Source organism: Corythoichthys intestinalis, chromosome 3 (assembly GCF_030265065.1).
Source record: "Corythoichthys intestinalis isolate RoL2023-P3 chromosome 3, ASM3026506v1, whole genome shotgun sequence".
In the NCBI taxonomy this organism is placed as follows: Eukaryota; Metazoa; Chordata; class Actinopteri; order Syngnathiformes; family Syngnathidae; genus Corythoichthys; species Corythoichthys intestinalis.
In genome coordinates, this window is record NC_080397.1 from 19,558,044 (window position 1) to 19,577,992 (window position 19,949).

The window sequence follows — 19,949 nt, forward strand, 5'->3', positions numbered from 1 at the left end:
CTCAGTACAAAATGAGCATTATAGTTACATTTACTGTAGCTGTAAAGTACATGTAGAGTAATACATGCACTTTTGATGCAATTATTATGAATTCAATCTTCTTGTTACCGATACTGTTAATTCAATCAATGCTGCCTCTAGATTTTGTGTAGGGACAAATACTTCCACAAATAAATTTCTGAGGTTCTACTGTTGTTTTTTCTCGGTAATGTACACAAAGCTTCTTTTAAATGAGGGTGATTTAGCTTGAAAAAATAATAAATACAGTGAGAAAAAGTGAACCACAGGGGCGCAGCGTTTCCCAACATTAAATCCCTCACAAGCTAGTCTGTACTTTTCATCAACTCATAAAGTTTAACACAACAAGGCAGGAATGTTATTCCTTTCTTCGGAGCGCTAATCCGCTTTCTGGTCATCACGAGCCTTGTCTGAGTTTGGGTGGCAAAGAAAGCTATTTGCATGTGCTTTTTCCTCCATTTAAACATTACTATCAATGAGCGAAAGCTAGATGTCGTGTGCAAAAAGATAATGCAAGCATGGGATGTGTGGCCATGTTTGAGTTGCTGCCGAATGAGAGCGGTTGGAGATGGAGCGTGGAAAGGGATGGGGGGGGGGGGGGGGGGTTGAATAGAGGAGAAAATAGCATAGTAAGCCTTGTCCGAGTAGACCAAAATTCCAACTCTTCTTATGTGACTGTGTGTGTTTGCTACCATGCACAAGAAGTGGGATTAGAACAAACGTAAAACCCACAGTCTTCCCCTCCTCATCCTCAGAAAAAGACGTATTCACCACACACAAACCCTTGGCCCCCAACTGAGATTACAAGCACAACAACAAAATGAGCACTAACTCTGTCAAGTCAGCTTTGAATCACACACGATGCAAAACAGATGCAAAGGTTAAAGCCAGGAAAACATGTGTTGTCCAATCAAATTGTCCTATACCAACAATGAACCTAGAGCATCAATACAGTAGTAAGAACATACAGTGTTACCGATGTTTTCAACTCACACAACTTGGGAAAACGACACATACATATATGGCGGAAAACACAGACAAGGCTGAAAAAGCAGTTTCTGCTCTTGCACACCTCTTTAAAATAAACTGCTGTATTTTAAGCCAATAGAACTGTTATGTTTGATAGAACAATATGTCGATTTGCTGCCATTGCAGTTTCATGGCGCATTATGCCCCCTGACTGTTTTTGGATCGGATTCGTGCATTAAGACCTGTAGTATGAACGTAGCCTTAATGCACGAATCCGATTTTTTGTCATATCCGTTTTTTTGGCGTGCCCGTTCAGACTGCCTTTATCCATTGAGACCGTTCAAGTATTACGCATGCGCACTAATTCGCAGTCCGACACGCGCTAAGCAAAAAGACCCGCATGCGCAGAACCATCAAAACAAATGACAGACGTCATCCGTCTTTCCAGGGATATCATATTTTGCTTTTCAAAAGGTGGACACAAATAACAGACATAAATAATCCCCGTTTAGGCAAATATTCAAAGTTTATATGGATCGATAGCATGCACGCACTGTCCGTGCACGTCACACACACATACGGGCAGTTTGTCCCGACTCTCGGCCGTGGAGGCAATGTTGAAATATTGCTCACTTGGAACAGAGAGAAAACTGAGCATTCTCAGGCTTATCCTCAACCCATTTTTATTTTTTATGACTGTTGTCAAGCTCAGCTCTTCCTCAAAAGCCGTGTTCACTGCAAGCTAGGCGCTAATAACGCACAGGTGCATCGCTACGGTAACGACTCTCTCACTATTTGATGATGTAATTGCTGCATTAAATCCGATTTGCGGGACTGGACAGTATAGACCGCCGCGACAGTCTGGAAAAATGTGGCCCAGAACGGATTTAGACCACATACGAAAGTGACCCAAATCGGATTTGAAATGGTCCCGTTCTATGCGACTTGTCACGTTCAGACCGTCAAGTTAATGCCTCACTCGAGTTGGAAAAATACGAAAAAATCGGATTCGTGCATTAAGACCTGTAGTATGAACGTAGCCTAAGAGTACTATTATACAGGAGATTTCTTTTGCGCTGCGCGTAACATTTTACAGATCGCGGCTGCACGAATAACAAAAATGTGGAAATAATATTTTGAAATTGAATATAGATCCCAAAATATGGAGGCAGTGCACTTAGACAAAATGGATCATAAAGCAGAAACACTTTGCATCTATCATGTACACAATCATAAGCCCATGTTACATTGGAACAAAATATTTAGTTTTTAAATTATTCAACACAAACCACCTTCACGTGAGGCCCATCAAAATATTAGCTAGCATAGAAGCCAACTTACTTTCACCTTTTGAAGGTGTAGGAAGTGCATTCAAGGACCATCAAGAAAACAGGACATTACAAACACAGACTCAAAAGCACTATTAATGAAAGAACAAGGAACACCTGTCTTGCTATCTGTGTCAAGACAGCATAGTACTCGTACTCGAAAAAATGCTTTGAACCTACCACACAAATACCACATGACTAGTGCAACATATACGTTCTGGGTAGGAGCCAAAACAGTCGTATGGATTTACTTAAGGTGTGCAGATGTCAACACTTTTAAGTGACTGCTGCAAACTATGCTCTGCACAATGCACGATAAAGTCCACTTGGGCGGTAACGGAAAGAATTCCCATTTTGTGAGCCTCATCTCCTGCCCAATCTGGCCAAACCAGCCACACTCCAGTCATGAAGCCGTGAAGGAGGTGAGCCAGCACTAGACTGCCACTGTGGGGTGTCAGCAATTCCCACTACCTCCATTGTTGCACCAAATGGGAGATGTGTTTTTTAAAGTTTACACAATGTTATCAAAATTGCACTAAAAAAAAGAAATGTTTAATGTGATTTTGTGACTCTGAACGCTCTACATTTGAAAATCAACTCTTAATTTCAGTATACCATTGCCATCCTTCATTAAAACTGCTAATAATCTTTATCTATTAATACCATGTGTATGATGAAGTAATACTAATAGATTTTCAGGTATATTCAGTGCCCTCTGCTGCAAGAGAAACTCTGGAATAAGCATTTACATATACAGTGGTACCTCTACTTACGAACGTCTCTACATACAGAATTTTCAGGTTAAGACATACCTCAATGGGAAAATATTGTCTATTGCAGGGGTTCCCAACCTATTCCACTAAGGCACACTGTGGGTGCAGGATTTCATTCTTACCAAACAAGATGACAACACTTTTTCCCCAATCTGGTGTTTTACAAGTGCAATCAGTTGATTGCAGTCAGGTGTGGCTTGTTTTAGCAGAAGCCTCATTGGTTCAACTGTCTCTGCTGGATCGGCTGGAACAAAAACCAGGACCCACAGTGTGCCTTGAGGACTGGGTTGAAAACCCCTGGTCTATTGTTAAGAAAGAAATTTCAGGATACAAAAGGCCAAAATAAAGTATGGCTGGTAATCGCAGCTTCCAGAGTTTACTGAACGTAACACAGTTATAGCTGCTCTGCCATTGGCTATTGCCTAGCATTCCTGGCATCCAATTGGCTAAGAGGAGGCTCTACTGTATGTGTGTATCACAGCATCCTCTTTATTCTCCCCTCATGTTCAGACAGCTTTTTACATGAGTGTATTAACTTTTATTCTTTATGTTTTTTTTACATTAAGCACAAGTCTGATTTTATGTTTACTATGCAGAAACATGTATTTTTTACATGTTTTGATGCATTTTTATGCATTATAAAAGATTTATGTCTAAATTTGGGTTAAACGCGTCTCCACTTACAGAATTTTCAAGTTAAGAAACTACTTCAAGAACCAATTAATTTTGAAAGTAGATGCACCAATGTACAATGTGACCCTTCAACATGAAACTAATCCGCATTCACGCACCGTACAGACCACAAAACTTTTAAAAGTAAGTTCTTAAAACTAGAAGATTGTAGGTGATCCAATTTCACATGATTTTGAGGATTATTCCATTTGTGAGAAGCATGGAATTAAAAAAGAAAGTTTTCCACAATTCCATAGGAATTTTTAAACCCAACACACCTAGGAATGTCCTGATTGCATATTTTTGCACCCAAGTCAGAGTCACCTGATTTTGAGAATCTACTGATACAGAGTCCCAATCAGATACAAAAAAAGGGGTTTATTTGTTTGTTTGTTTGTTTGTTTTTTATTTCAACACAAGCTCCAAACATGTGACAGTTCTGTACAGTTTACAGTACTTCCTCTTTCGCTTTTTCCAGGAGTGTTGCAGAGTATGAAACGTATAAATATATTTTTGTGTTTCTTTTGACATTGCCATTGTATTGCTGAATTATTTTGTTACTTTTTAGCCCTTAAAAAACAAAAACATATTTTAAATATAAATAGGAATATCTTTTTCTGATCGTCTGAAAAATGGCACGGTCGGCCTGATTTCCAATCATGTGATCCGAACGGGGACATCCCTAAACACAACTTATGAGTGTGGATGCAGGTTACAATGTCAGGCTGAGATGACGAGGCGGACTCAGGTTCAGGCAAAAACTTTATTTACAAAAAACTAAGGTTCTTCTGCTTGCATGCGAGAAAGAGGAAAAGATCAAACCCAAAGCATCCAAATGGAGGAAAAAACCAAGACGACTATGATCAAAAAATCCAACACAAAGCGCTCCAAATGGAGGAAAAAATACCAAGACGACTGTGATCGCTATGAAACAAGACTGACGTGAGCGACATGGGTTGTAAAACACTTTGGCACAAGACAAGGGAGTCTCAGGCAATATACAGTGCCTTGCAAAAGTATTCGGCCCCCTTGAACCTTGCAACCTTTCGCCACATTTCAGGCTTCATACATAAAGATATAAAATTTTAATTTTTTGTCAAGAACCAACAACAAGTGGGACACAATCGTGAAGTGGAACAAAATTTATTGGATAATTTAAACTTTTTTAACAAATAAAAAACTGAAAAGTGGGGCGTGCAATATTATTCGGCCCCCTTGCGTTAATACTTTGTAGCGCCAACTTTTGCTCCAATTACAGCTGCAAGTCGCTTGGGGTATGTTTCTATCAGTTTTGCACATCGAGAGACTGACATTCTTGCATATTCTTCCTTGCAAAACAGCTCGAGCTCAGTGAGGTTGGATGGATGGATGGATGTTTGTGAACAGCAGTCTTCAGCTCTTTCCACAGATTCTCGATTGGATTCAGGTCTAGACTTTGACTTGGCCATTCTAACACCTGGATACGTTTATTTGTGAACCATTCCATTGTAGATTTGGCTTTATGTTTTGGATCATTGTCCTGTTGGAAGATAAATCTCCGTCCCAGTCTCAGGTCTTGTGCAGATACCAACAGGTTTTCTTCCAGAATGTTCCTGTATTTGGCTGCATCCATCTTCCCGTCAATTTTAACCATCTTCCCTGTCCCTGCTGAAGAAAATCAGGCCCAAACCATGATGCTGCCACCACTATGTTTGACAGTGGGGATGGTGTGTTCAGGGTGATGAGCTGTGTTGCTTTTACGCCAAACATATCGTTTTGCATTGTGGCCAAAAAGTTCAATTTTGGTTTCATCTGACCAGAGCACCTTCTTCCACATGTTTGGTGTGTCTCCCAGCTGGCTTGTGGCAAACTTTAAACGAGACTTTTTATGGATATCTTTGAGAAATGGCTTTCTTCTTGACACTCTTCCATAAAGGCCAGATTTGTGCAGTGTACGACTAATTGTTGTCCTATGGACAGACTCTCCCACCTCAGCTGTAGATCTCTGCAGTTCATCCAGAGTGATCATGGGCCTCTTGGCTGCATCTCTGATCAGTTTTCTCCTTGTTTGAGAAGAAAGTATGGAAGGACGGCCGGGTCTTGGTAGATTTGCAGTGGTCTGATACTCCTTCCATTTCAATATGATGGCTTGCACAGTGCTCCTTGAGATGTTTAAAGCTTGGGAAATCTTTTTGTATCCAAATCCGGCTTTAAACTTCTCCACAACAGTATCTCGGACCTGCCTGGTGTGTTCCTTGGTTTTCATAATGCTCTCTGCACTTTAAACAGAACCCTGAGACTATCACAGAGCAGGTGCATTTATACGGAGACTTGATTACACACAGGTGGATTCTATTTATCATCATCGGTCATTTAGGACAACATTGGATCATTCAGAGATCCTCACTGAACTTCTGGAGTGAGTTTGCTGCACTGAAAGTAAAGGGGCCGAATAATATTGCACGCCCCACTTTTCAGTTTTTTATTTGTTAAAAAAGTTTAAATTATCCAATAAATGTTGTTCCACTTCACGATTGTGTCCCACTTGTTGTTGATTCTTGACAAAAAAATTAAATTTCATATCTTTATGTTTGAAGCCTGAAATGTGGCGAAAGGTTGCAAGATTCAAGGGGGCCGAATACTTTTGCAAGGCACTGTATACACAAGAGGTAATGGGGAACAGGTGGAAACAATAGACGATTGGGTGACATGAGGAAGGGCAAGTACACAACCCGAGGAGTGTGAAGCCTTCAAAATAAAACAGGAAATGACATGCCACACCCTACCATGACATGACATACAAACTTTAACTGAGATTGAATTGGAAAGATAATATCATGTAAAACATGTAGTGTTGCTCCCTTTTTACTGTTGAAGATAGCCATCCAACCCTATTGTCATCCTTCCTGGTGTCGGCCTATACATAACATTCTTTATTGTTGGGCTCATACATCAAGACTGCTTCTGCGTTCTCACTACATCTTTTTTTATCTTAACTTCTTAAATATGCTGGAATGTCACATACACACATAATTAGAGCTGGGAATCTTTGGGCACCTAATGATTCGATTACGATTACGATTCAGAGGCTCCGATTCGATTATAAAACGATTATTGATGCACCCCCCTCCTTTTTTTTTTTTTTTTTTTTTTTTTTAAGTTTTGTACATTAGTTCCAAAATTGTTCAAAAATACTCTCAGGCTAAACCAAAGTACTATTTCAGTATCAAGTTCGCATATAGCAGTAAACAAATATACAAAAATAACATTAAATAAAAGAAACTCCAGTCCCCATTCTGTATCAGCAGCTTTAAACTACATTCAATTAATTTAATGTTGTGAATCAACCGTTAAAGTTGTTAAAATTGCTCCCGTTATTCCATAATTTCCCTTTTGTCTACTTTCGACATGTGAAAGTTTTAAAACTATTTTAAAGATAGATTCAAGTCAATATTTTACCGATTTAGGAGTATTTTAGATAAAAAGTTAATTAGGTCTGCTTGGAAGGTTCACTACAACAGCCTTGCAGGGAAGTGTACTGCTTTAAGATGGCGGCCGTTTACTAACGCCCGCATCTAGCTTTTTGTAGATATGCTGCTTACGCTACCGAATCTATAATGCATCTAGTCCTATATAAATGATATCTATCGTAACATTATGTGGGTGTACTTTGTAGCAGCTTTTCGGCAGCAGTCAGGTATGTTGTTGTGTTTTTTTATCTCGTGGCATGAGTTGAGCTAGAGCCGTGAGTTGAGCATTGGCATTACCTGAGGGGTGGGATAATGAGAAGCATGATGTTTAGCTACTCTCGCTCCGTTCCGTCCCGAAGACCGCGCGGCGCGCTGAGTGTGTTGTACTTCCGCTTTACTTGGCATATTTCAGTAATCGGAATTTGGATGTTTGTGAATCGTTCTCGAATCTTCCACGGCCGAATCGCAAATAATCTAAGAATTGGAAATTTTGCACACCTCTACACATAATAGTACAGTAAAGGGGATCGGTGGTTTAGGACACAAGGCAAATTATAGTAAATATTTGTGTGAGACCCGTTTATGGTCTCTTAGGGTTACCCTTTTACAAATACAGTATAAAACTATCCAATAAAAAACAGTAAGTACCGTGGTAAATAAAACACTTTTTTATGCCTCATGCAAACTAGGCCATTGAAAGGTTCCAATTGTCAGGAAAGTCTTAAACTGAGGACCTCCTCCAAGTGGTACTGTATACACACACTTACATGCATGACACAAACAATGAGGGCTAACAGCTGCAACCTCTACTATATTTCAAGACCCCTTCAGCCCAGGACCACCACTACCCTCCCCTTCAACCCGTTCTCCAGCCTCCTTCTCTCTGCTGCAAGTCTTCACTCTTCACCCAGGCCACAGGGTGAGTATCAGGTGAGCTTTTAAATAGCGGGGGCCTCTACAAGATGACCTAAGGATCCCAAGGGTCTACCCCTGTGGCCCCTGGCCTCTACAATATGCCTCCCCTGCCCCCATACAACCCCCCCACCACACACAAACACACCCACACCCACCAAAGACATCACTTTGCGTCTACAACTTTTTTGCTGGTGAGACATTCTGAACCTGCATCCCCTTGTCCAGCACATAAAGTCACTGCCATATACGTTGTAGGTAGGCATGTGCCGGTTACCGGTTTCACGGTTTACCGTGGTGTGAAAACGTCGCGGTTTCAAAACCACTAAAATTTTCCGTCAGACCGTAGTGCGGTATTCGGTATTTTTCTTGTGTCAAAAATGCAGCCAGAAGCGGCTTGGCGCAGCAGCGCTCACCCCCTCCCGTTTGTTGCTGTGTGTGAAAGTGACGCTATCGGCTAGCCAGCCAGCTAACCCAAAAACAAATACTTCAAACATAAGGCGTACTGTTCTTCAATTTATTGAGCTCTCAAATCGTGCTAAGTGTAATATACAACATGAATACATTTAAAATGTTGTATAATTAGATTTTTCCATGTGAGTAGTTTCAACAGATTAGCATCATGGTAAAAGTTCGCCAAAAACAAAACACACATTTTCCTTTCAAATTCGATATACAAACTAACTAAAAGCTTACAAAGATGAATGTTAGCCTAGGCTTATGGGAGAGTAACTTCGTTGAGTGTGACTGCCGCAGAGTGAGAAAACAAGCTTGATTCGCTTGAATGAAGGAGAAAAAGTGACTGCGTCAAAGATCGCTAATTGAGAAAGATGATCTTGCCCTAAGCACAAATCCACGTTCGCTGGACCAAGGAGAGGTCTCACTCCCAATGTTTAATTTTTTTTTTTTTTTAATTGAAACCTTTCCACAACAATATTGACGTTTTAACTAACTTATACATGTTTAACTAACTTATGAATTCTTTGTTCTTTTTTAAACAAAAGCATGACATCATGTTGACTAGAGTTGACACAGTGGCTGAAAATGGTGAAACTTCACTTAAGCTTTTCCACCCTGAAAAAAAAGTCATGCAGTATAAATTTTTTTTAAAAATTATTCAGAAGTGTTTTTACTTTATACAAATTATTTTGTTCTTGCTCTAATCTTAAGCAACTTGAGCTGTGGCTGTGAGTGTAGTCTATAAGCTATATTTTATTTAAAATAATTTATTTATTTTAACAATATATTCATGTTCCAATTTGCAACTATGGTCTGAAAAAAAAAATCCTTTTCAATGGAAAAAAGTTTTTTTTTTTTTTTTTTAACCTCAATCTCAAACCCCTAATCTCAAAATTTTTTGGAGCTACAATTGCAATACCGTGATACCGTGAAACCGCGGTATTTTTGCCCACGGTTATCGTACCGTCAAAATATCATACCGGCACATGCCTAGTTGTAGGTCAACAACCCTTCACTCTTGGCGACATACAGTACCATTACTTGACAGTAAATAAATGCTTTCCAAAATTCAGTTTGATGCCTAGCTGTACTGTGAGAATGCAGTGGTCTATGAATTCACAAACAACAGCTCCCATACATCTTCGGCGCGCATGCTTAAGCTATATGCTAACAGCAGCATGACTTCACCCTTAGTTTCAACTCCAAACAGCAGTATTTGGAGAACTTCAGCTTTAATAGGTACACTTGCAAACTTTCTCCTTACCATATTCCTTCTTTACTCTAACCCCCCACACCATCAGCGTTGCCCAGCCCGAGCCACATCCCGGGCCGTCCTCAAACACGTGAGGGCCCGTCCTACAGGAAGGCCAATGTTTATGCGATACTATTTTAATTAGAGGCAGGTGGTGCCGCTATTTTCTTTACAATTTGGCCTGTGTTTGCTTGGACCCAGAATGCCGAGGGATGGCTCCATTTTCCATATTGTAGCCGGGTGGAGCTTTCAAAAAAATAAGAGGGGGTCTTATTCCTACTCCCCGCTGCATCATGGTGAATACGGCTTAATAGGGGATAATCGGGATATCCACATCTGCAGTGTGAAAACCCAAGATGTGCAGAAAGCCAAGTCATTTGGAGGTCGAGGGCAAACAACAATACTACTACTTCCTGCTCCAGCAAATGACTTCCTGTGAGTGCCACAGTTGGCATAAACATGGCATTTCCCACACTGCTGAGGCAGGGGCGGGAAAGGGTAGAGCTGTTTAAAAAAAAAGCAGCAAAATATCTGGCTCTGAGGTTTGGCACATTCACTTCTTTGTATATGCAGGACTCTCTATCCACATCGCTCTCTGTCACTTTGTCTAATAAACACGACTTCCTGTGTCAGAGTGCTTATAAACACTGCTGTGAGTGAGGAGACCATCTCGGGTGAAAAGAAGGTTGCGCCACGTGACACCCAACACGCCAGCAGGATAGATTACTACCACACAGGGAAATCATTTATAATAAAGTACAATGTAAAGCACTACCCTCACAACAGCCTGTCAATATATGATAAGGAATTTAAGAAAATTAGGAAGACAGGGCACTGCAAGCAGCTGGTAACCAGTCCCCTGTGAACACCACCTCACACCATAGTAAGGACAAGTGCTGTAGAAAATGAAAATATTCTCAGTATCTGACAAGCACCTTTGGACAAGGACATTCAGTATCTGACAATTCAAAGCTACTTCTACACTTCAGTCTTAACTGAGTTTTTCCATTGTTTATGTTCACGTAGGGCTGGGCAATTTTGAGATTGAAAGATCGGGTAGGGGGGTCAATCTCAGTGATCAGCCGTGACATAGTTAATTGATTAAATTGCAAACTGACTGAAGTTAGTAGTGCATCACAAAAAAAATTGTGATGTGATGATGGTTTTCAAGCAGTTCATTCAAGGCCGTTGCGTAAACTGTAAACCACATATATGATCAAATCAAATTATACATACCGTGCATTAAAGTACATAACAACTTAATTTTCCAAAAACCCATCAGGTTACTACTAATATACAACGTAAGACGCCAATCACGCACTAACAAAAATGCATCACTATCCAGTATAATAATGAATATAACAACATCCAAAGGCATATGCTCTATGTACTGTATGCTGCGTATAAAACATCAACAATTCAACTTTTACCACTACAACGGCTCTTATTATCTCAAACTGTTGGTGCTTTTCTGCCAGCGTCGTATTGCCTTCCATTCACCAAGATGCAAACACAACCAAAGCAGTTCTTTTCATTCATTCCTTAAAATGTTGAGTGAATTTCTTATATTTTGTTTATTATATTTTTTTGAATACAAGACATCAGTTGCTTAGATTAGGAGTGGGAACCTCTTGGTACCTCACGATACGATACAATTGGCGATACAAAGCTCATGATAACGACGATCTGACGATATGGCAATACAACGATTATCGATACATCGGTCAGGAAATAATTCTACAATATTCTACAAACAATTAATAAACGAAAAAATACGCTTCTGCTGTGAATTGGGATGAGTTCATCATTAGCAGACGTCCAATCCATTTGAACTGGGAGGGTGGCAGTGAATGAACGAATCCCATCCCCCCAAAATCAAAAGGATTGAACGTCTATGTCCGGTAGTGGCAGCCAATGCCAGGCAAGGAGGCAATTTTGCGCCATTTAAGGTCATTTACCTGTTCATTTTCAGTTACTCCCTGTTGATTTTGGTATTTTATGGGTCTCTTCCTGTTCGAGTTACAGAACAGGAAATGACCTGGGAATCACCCAAATGAATAGGCAGTGACTCAAACTCAACAGAAATGTAATGCCCAAAAATGAACAGCAAGTGACCTGTAAATGCCCTGAAAATCAGACAGAATGACTGTGAATGCTCTGGTTTTGAATGAACGAACATTCCCAGTCAAAATGGATTGGGCATCGAGCACCGCCAATGTAGCCTTAGAGTTAACAGAGACACTATTATGTTGGATGATTTTGGTAGCAACTTGTTGGTTCATTTTTTTTTTTTTTTTTTAGACATTGACACCTTTTTAAAACGATATCTCGATTCTTGGCAGGAGCATATAGATAACCTTTTGGGATACAAAGTATCACGATATATCACCATTTCGATAAGATTGGACCAAATGTTCCCTATTTTAGTTTTGACTATTAGGACTACTGGTGTATTACCGTACAACTTTAAAATGACTAAATAAGTGGCACTCAGGGGCACAACATTAAAGTGCTTGTGACACGAAAAAGCATGTTTATTTCATAATACACGCGGTATTTTATGCTCCTGAATGATATGGACCGCTTGGATGTGTGTGGAAGCGATCGCTATATTTATTTAGTTTTTTGAATCCCGCGCCAGGAAAATGAGTGACTTCCGGCTTCGGTCTCGCATTGAGGAGGAGGGCGCTGTGACGTGTACGGTAGAAGACGTCCTCTTCACGCTACAGTGTACTGTTGTGTATGAGGACGAAGGATTCAGCTCATTTTGCGGATTAATACTTTTATTTTTTGCATCACGCCAGCCAAACGGCTGCAGAAAAATCATTCTGTATGCGGGAGAGGCGTATGCGCCTTTTTGGAGTTTCAAAAGGTTCCCATTCACCGTGGATATTTACTGTGGGACCATTGGACTTACAAGGAAGTGAGTAAACATCTTGTTTTGTATTATGTCAAATACGAATACAGTGATTACAAAGTAAACACTATAAAATTCCTTTAAATAAAGGACTACTTACGTTTGATCATTGATAGGCATGTAAAAAGCTATCCTCACGCTCATTAGCAGTTAGCTGTTAGCACGTTAGCTACACAACAATTCCAGCCACCCTCCTCCAGGGAACGAATTGTAAATTGCTCTCCACCGGGCGGTTTGCCGATCCGCAAAGAAACTCGACAACCGGGTCGTCATGTCAAATAATCCAGGCTAGTTATGTGTGATTTTCCACTTCGAAGACTTTGAAACATCCCTCGGTTCGGGTTAGCATGTCGGCTAGCTGTCACTCCTTCTGGTCTGTTTACATTCTCCGAAGCCGGGGAAGGGAAATGACATATGTCCGATTTTGGTGTCATAAAATATCGTTCGGCAGGTGTGACAGTAAAGGTAAAGTCGACTGTTTTGACCATTATGGAGTAATTTTGCCATGTCGTCTTGAATAAATGGATTTTTATTATTTTATATTCCATTTAGCACAAGTTATTTGTCATGACCATGCCATTTATTTAGCAATTGGGGAAAGTACTTGGGTAAAAAGAATATCCTGTAAAAATATTGAAGAAAAGAGACAGAAACAATGACATTTTGCCGCTCTCTTCGTCGCGTTTTCCTCATTGTGAATAGTTCCCCCTCGACGGGCTGACTGGTCCTTCTCAAGCCATTTATATAGCTATTGGGGAAAAATACTTGGATAAAAAGAATATCCTGTAAAAATATAGAAGTAAAGAGACAGAAACAATGACATTTTGCCGCTCTCATCGTCGCGTTTTCCTCATTGTGAATAGTTCCCCCTCGACGGGCTGACTGGTCCTTCTCAAGCCATTTATATAGCTATTGGGGAAAATACTTGGATAAAAAGAATATCCTGTAAAAATATTGGGAGTAGAGAGACTGAAACAATGACATTTTGCAGCTCTCTTCGTCTCGTTTTCCTCGTTCTGAACAATTCCCCCTCAATGGGCTGAATAGTAAAACCGATGAGCCTAGTCTACCGCTGACGTCATCCACCTGTTGGGGACGCTAAAGCCCTATAATTGTAGGCGTGGCTAACCGGCAGATTAAAAAACTAATTTCTCGTCATCTGCGCTTTGCTAAATTGTTGTATATGGTCGAATCGTCTCAAAATATGATTCTAATTCACATAATAATGCCATTTAAGACTTTTTTTCTGGTGTCGTATGCTCTTTAAGGCAGTGCTTCTCAATTATTTTCTGTCACGCCCCCCCAAGGAAGACGTAAATGTTTCGCGCCCCCCCAAACTCTCTGCCGCCACTGTAAATAGTATCATTTCTATAAAATTACTATTATAAATACGCATCTGCCTAACATTGTGTCCTTTTTTTCTAATAAAGAAAAAAAGTAACATAGATCAACTTATAATAAAGTATAACTTTATTATAAACATTGTTTTGTTTGTAACAGAGAAGACTTGATGTGCATCAATTTGCCTGAATTTTAAAAAAAAAAATCACATCCAAACTAAAAAATACACTCAAGGTACATTTTTGACCATTTGATACAGAAAAATAAAATGTAATAAAATCAGTAAATAATACCAAATTAAAATTGATTAGAAACATTCACTCATGAGGACAATGTGCCAAAAAATTTGACCGAAAAAACAAATCTGAATAAAAGGGGGGGGGAAGTGTCCTTGGACAGGACAGTTTTTATTTTTGCTGCTCACAGTATTTACCTCCTTTGCAATGATGTGGAGTTATTTTTCAATTAGCATGCTAACAATGCTCACTGGCTTACTGATATAACACTGACAAAGCAGGACGATTGTTGGCAATATTCGGCACGTTTTCACTGAAAAAATCAAGCGGCTTAACAATGAGATTGGGGTCTAATGTCTTTAAGTGGCGTCTTAATTGATTTGGCTTCTTGCTGTCTGCTATAATTATTTTTAGACACAGTAAACAGTGGTCTTTCATCATCACCCACTGTATTAAAAGTCAAAGCTAAAAGGCAAACGGCACGAAAAAAGCGCATTCACGGCGGCCGAGGTAGAACCGTAGGTGAGGGCAGTCGTCGTGACGATCCCAAGCCGAAAATGGCACTTCTCGGGCGGCGACGTGAGAACCGGACAAGACAGTGGGTCGCTGCGTGAGTGAGTCTGGTCGGAAAACGGCTTTCGAAAACGGCGGTGGCACACTGCTCTTCATATCTGTTGTCTGTGTGTGCTGAGTGCTCTTCCTTAGTTCAAAAATACTGCGCGCACTCTGAAAATGAGAGCGCCACTGCCACCTACTGAGTGGATGTGCAAGTACACTTTAAAAAAAAAAAAAAAACACATAAAACATGTTCCCCGAGGTCACATGCGCCCCCCGGCATTGCTCTGCGCCCCCCTGGGGGCGCGCCCCACTATTTGAGAAGTACTGCATTAAGGCAAGGCAAGGCAAGGCAAATTTATTTATATAGCACAATTCAACACAAGGCAATTCAAAGTGCTTTACATCACATGAAGACCATAAAAATCACATTTAAATCAATACAACGTAAAAACCAAGACAAAAGATCGCATTTAATCACAGAATAAAAATAAATAAATAAAAATAAAACAAAAATAAAAATAAAGCAAAAACTACTACTACTAATAATCATTGAAATCAGCAATGGAGATAAGCACAAGAGGAATAGAAGGCAGGTAGATTGAAATATATAGACAGTTATGGATATGCAGTGCTAAACAAAAGCGTTTTTAGCCCTGATTTAAAGGTGCTAACAGTTTGAGCATACTTCAGACGTTCGGGTAACTTGTTCCAGAGGTGAGGAGCATAATAACTAAATGCTGCCTCACCCTGCTTGGTTCTTGTTCTTGGAACATGCAGAAGACCCGTTCCAGACGACCTTAGGGGTCTAGATGTCTCATTAAGTCTCATCAAACTATACTTGCTGTCAAAAAGCAAATGTAACTCAACATAATCTTTACAATAAATTTTGAGCATTTGTTCCTTTTCAAAAACAAGTACTGTACACAGCAATACACCATGTATTCTTAGATCTTTCCCACAACAACAGTAGTTATCATTCACCGGAGCGCTTATTCAAATTGCATGCGTGCCATGATTGTTTATGAACTACAAATTGACTACAACCGACAGCGTGAGTCACATTACGTTTATGCCACAGCTCTGCTTCTTTCAGATTCAGTCTGTGGTAGTTAGCCTTTGGCATCAATTTTAAAATCCAGCCCAAACCATAGAAAATCAGACTGACTTGCCATGTACATGGTAAAATCAGGCCAGCTTGCCAGGCTAGTATAAAATAATCTAGGCAACAATGACGCTGCATGATGTTGCTGGCTTTAACCCCCCGTCAAAAAAAGTAGTCCCTGTGGGTTGAGGCGGGTGCATGTGCATCCACAGGCCCACACAGCTTCCAGGCGGGGTCGACCACGGGTCGGCTGCAGAGGGCAGCTCCAAATGAAACATAAACAGCCCCTCCATACGCTCATTCCCGCTTACTTTCCTCTCGGACGACTTGGCCAGGACACCCTCCATCACCACCACCACCACCGCACCAATGCACAGCGTTCCACAGTCCAGGCAGAACTAATCTATCCCTCAGCTGTGTAGTCTAATCTAAACAAACACATCTCTCCATGCCGACATCTGGAACCCCTCACATGCAGGACCTAGGAAACCACTGAGGCCTGGTCTTTATGTGCATGTGTGTGTGTGCGTGCGTGTGAGTTTGTATACATGTCAGTTAGACAGTAAAAGTTGATCATACAGACATCTAGCGGTAGTTTTACAATACCTGATGATCTTCTACAAAACAAAATTGCTAATGAAAGAAAAAAAACACTATGGCACTTCATGAATTAGGTTTGGATGGTTAATTGAATTGAATATTTAGATGTTGCCTTTTCATGATGGAGAAAAAATTTGGGGTCATCGGGGAAAAAAACGTACACACCAGTGAGATGTGTTTGCAAGTTTCTGTATTGTGAAAGGGCCCTGAATGCACCCTTTGTTGCTTGCAGCAAGTTCTGACACATGTTAATGTGACCTCATTGAATCTGTTTAAGCTGTTTTATGACACCTCAGTTGGAGTTTAATGTAAAACAAAACACTCAACAGAAAGTATTATGGACATTGTGTCAAGAAACATTGCCTGTTTTTTTTACAGATATGTGCTAACACTAGGGCTGCAGCTATCGAATATTTTACTAGTCAATTAATCGATGGACTAGTTAGTCCGAATAATCGAGTAATCGGAAAAGGAACATGATAAATTAAAATACCCGAGCTGAGCCTAAAACTGTATTAATTTTTTATTTTTAAAAAAAAATAAATCTATGTACAACAAAATAACAATTGGCTAACTTACACAGAAAAAGTCTGCTAGTTTAAATGTTATAAAATGCTAGTTTTTTATTTTTATTTATTTATTTTTTACAATGCTCTTAACAAATGGTTCAGACACATATTCCCACAAAAAAATAGTCAAATACACCTATGAACTAAATCATGAATGTATTAAAAAACATCGGCTCAAACAAAAACTTGGCTAATGTTGATCTTAACAGGGAGCAGCTGGTTTCAGCCATGAGAAATGAGTTATATTATATTCATTGTCGCCACCCAAATCAATAAAGCTACATGCAAAAAGTTTAAAAGTAAACCAATACAACACCACTTTAATTAAACGAATACTCGAAGCAACAAAATTTAATTCGAATATTTTTTTCTAATCGAATACTCGAGTTAATCGATCAATCGTTGCAGCACGAGTTAACACTGAATAGAAAACGTATAGATCAGCTAAAATTAGCATTAAAGTTGATTGGAGGGATTTACCTTCAAACAACTAATAAAATGTATTGTTTACTAGATCTACTGACAACCATATAGTCTTCCTAATCAGTGAAAACAAACATTAAATGACAACATACAATAAAAGACCCAGCGACCATCGTGGAGATAAGCGGTCCAAAAGATTGATGGATGGATGAATGAATGAATGAATGAATGAATGAATGAAAGAACAAACAATGAAGCATGAAGAATTGAGTCTCATATACGGTTAAATGCCAGGGAATAAAAGTGAGGCTTTTAGACTGGTTTTAAAAATGGACAGTTATGGGGCCTCTCTAATTTTCAAATATTAATTCGTTCAGAGTCTAGGACCACCAATTGAGAAAGCTCTTATCCACTCTGAATTTTCGAACCCAGTACCTCGAGGAGTAACAGGTCAGCTGACCTGAGAACCGGACAGCAGCATTAGGGTAGAGGTGGTCGGAGACTTAGGGTGGTGTAACGCCATATTGCGGCTTAAAACCAAATTAAAGATTTTTTTTAAATGACTCTAAGACTCATTGGCAGGCAATGGAGAGATGCTGAAATGGGAGGAATCTGCTCCCTCTTTCGTGTTCCAGTTAGGAGTCATTAAGCAGCGTTGCTGGAGAGGCTCAGTGGAGGTCAGCGAGACCCCAAAATACATGTGTATTAACGACAATATACTGATTTCCTATTTTACAAGGCTTTGGCACTCTCTTGTGGCATTTTAAGACATTTCAGAAAGAGCACAAAAACCCTGAACAGCTATTTGTTTGACTTTTTGCCCAGCGTGTATCAAAAAGGGTAAAGTTATTCAAATAAGGTTGGTCAGACTCAAAATGTTATTCTATGCTCCCAATGTTAGGCCCACCAAGCAAAGTACACTCCTGGTTGGAATTTTAATAGGCTTTTGTGCTTTTTAATCTGATATAAATATATGTGCTCATCCACATTTTCAGAGAATGTGTCAGCATTACTTAAAATACCTGCCTACTCTTTTTAGCTGAAACTCCTATAGGCCAACTGTCATAATAATGACTGATATGTAGGATGCAGCACTTTGGTCCACTAAGCTGAAAAAAAGCCAGCGAAAGTGTTGTTAATTCTTGGTAGATCAAGGAAATATAGTTGAATTGGTCATCACTGGTTGCGCTTTAGAACGCACCATAGACTATAGTCTATAGTCTATTTCAGGGGTATCCAAAGCGGTCCTCAAGTACCACTGTGGGTGCAGATTTTTGTTTCAACCGACCCAGCACAGTTTAACCAATAAGGTTTCTACTGAAACAGCAGCATCTAAATGCAATCAACCGATGAAAAATATAAGACACCAGATTGATGGAAGGGTGTCCTCGTGATCATTTGGAATGAAAACCTGCAACCACTGTGGCCCGTTGTGTAATAGTTTGCACACCCCTGGTCTGTCACTTACCCTAACACAATCGTGAAGTCACAAGGACAGTTAATATTTGCATGAAAAACACTTCGAGGTCATAAATATCGACAATCAAATGAAATACGGTGCAAACTGAGCGCACTGTATCTTCTACTACATGACTATGAATTCTCTCGATTTTCATTATTTACCTCTACAATCTGGTAGAGGAACACAAAGTCATGATATAGCAGCAGTATTGTAGTTTCTACCCCCACAAAAACAACATTACCAATGCTGCAGAATCACCACCTAAAAACAAATACCTGCATTTTTTGGTCATCTTAATTGCAAATTCCTTTTTGTTTAATGTATTTGGGGTACAAAAATCATCTCTTCCATTCATGAATGGGCCAGACGACTGTGCTGGAATGTACATCAAAGGAAAGAGAAAAAAAAAAAAAAAAAGCACAGCCACCGAACCCCCTCCTCCACCACGTCCTCTTCAACAACACCACCCATGCACAACCTTTTCTCTTTTTTCCCCCCGCTAAATCTTTCATTGTGTATATTTTCTCTTTGAGCAACAACAAGCGAGAGCTTTATGATCTGCCTCACAAACATAAGTTCCTGTCCTCACTCATGCAGCTTCTCCCTCTCTCACTCTCTCTCTCTTATCCACCCCCCACAACCCCGCCCTCTACCCCTGCAGCCGGAGGCAAATCTTTTTGGAAAGTTGAGAGCTGTCCAAAACGGGACCACACACACAGTCTGTGAGCATTCAACTGCTGGGGGCAGGCACACACACTCAGTGACACACACACGCTCACACAAAATGGCGGCTTGGGCAAAAAGGAAGAAAAAAACTCTACCCTAAAAGCTGCACATGAACTTAATTACAACTTTTGCGCATTTGCAGAAGCAGTGGGACGTTCTGATGATTACTTTTCATCCAAGCGT

General features: G+C 40.0%; 1 protein-coding gene across 3 annotated transcripts in view; it reads right to left on the bottom strand.

Annotated features, from left to right (window-relative positions):
- ptch1 (patched 1) overlaps positions 1 to 19,949 on the bottom strand; it is a 130,862-nt gene that overhangs the window by 107,315 nt on the left and 3,598 nt on the right. The gene's annotated exons all lie outside the window — the stretch shown is intronic.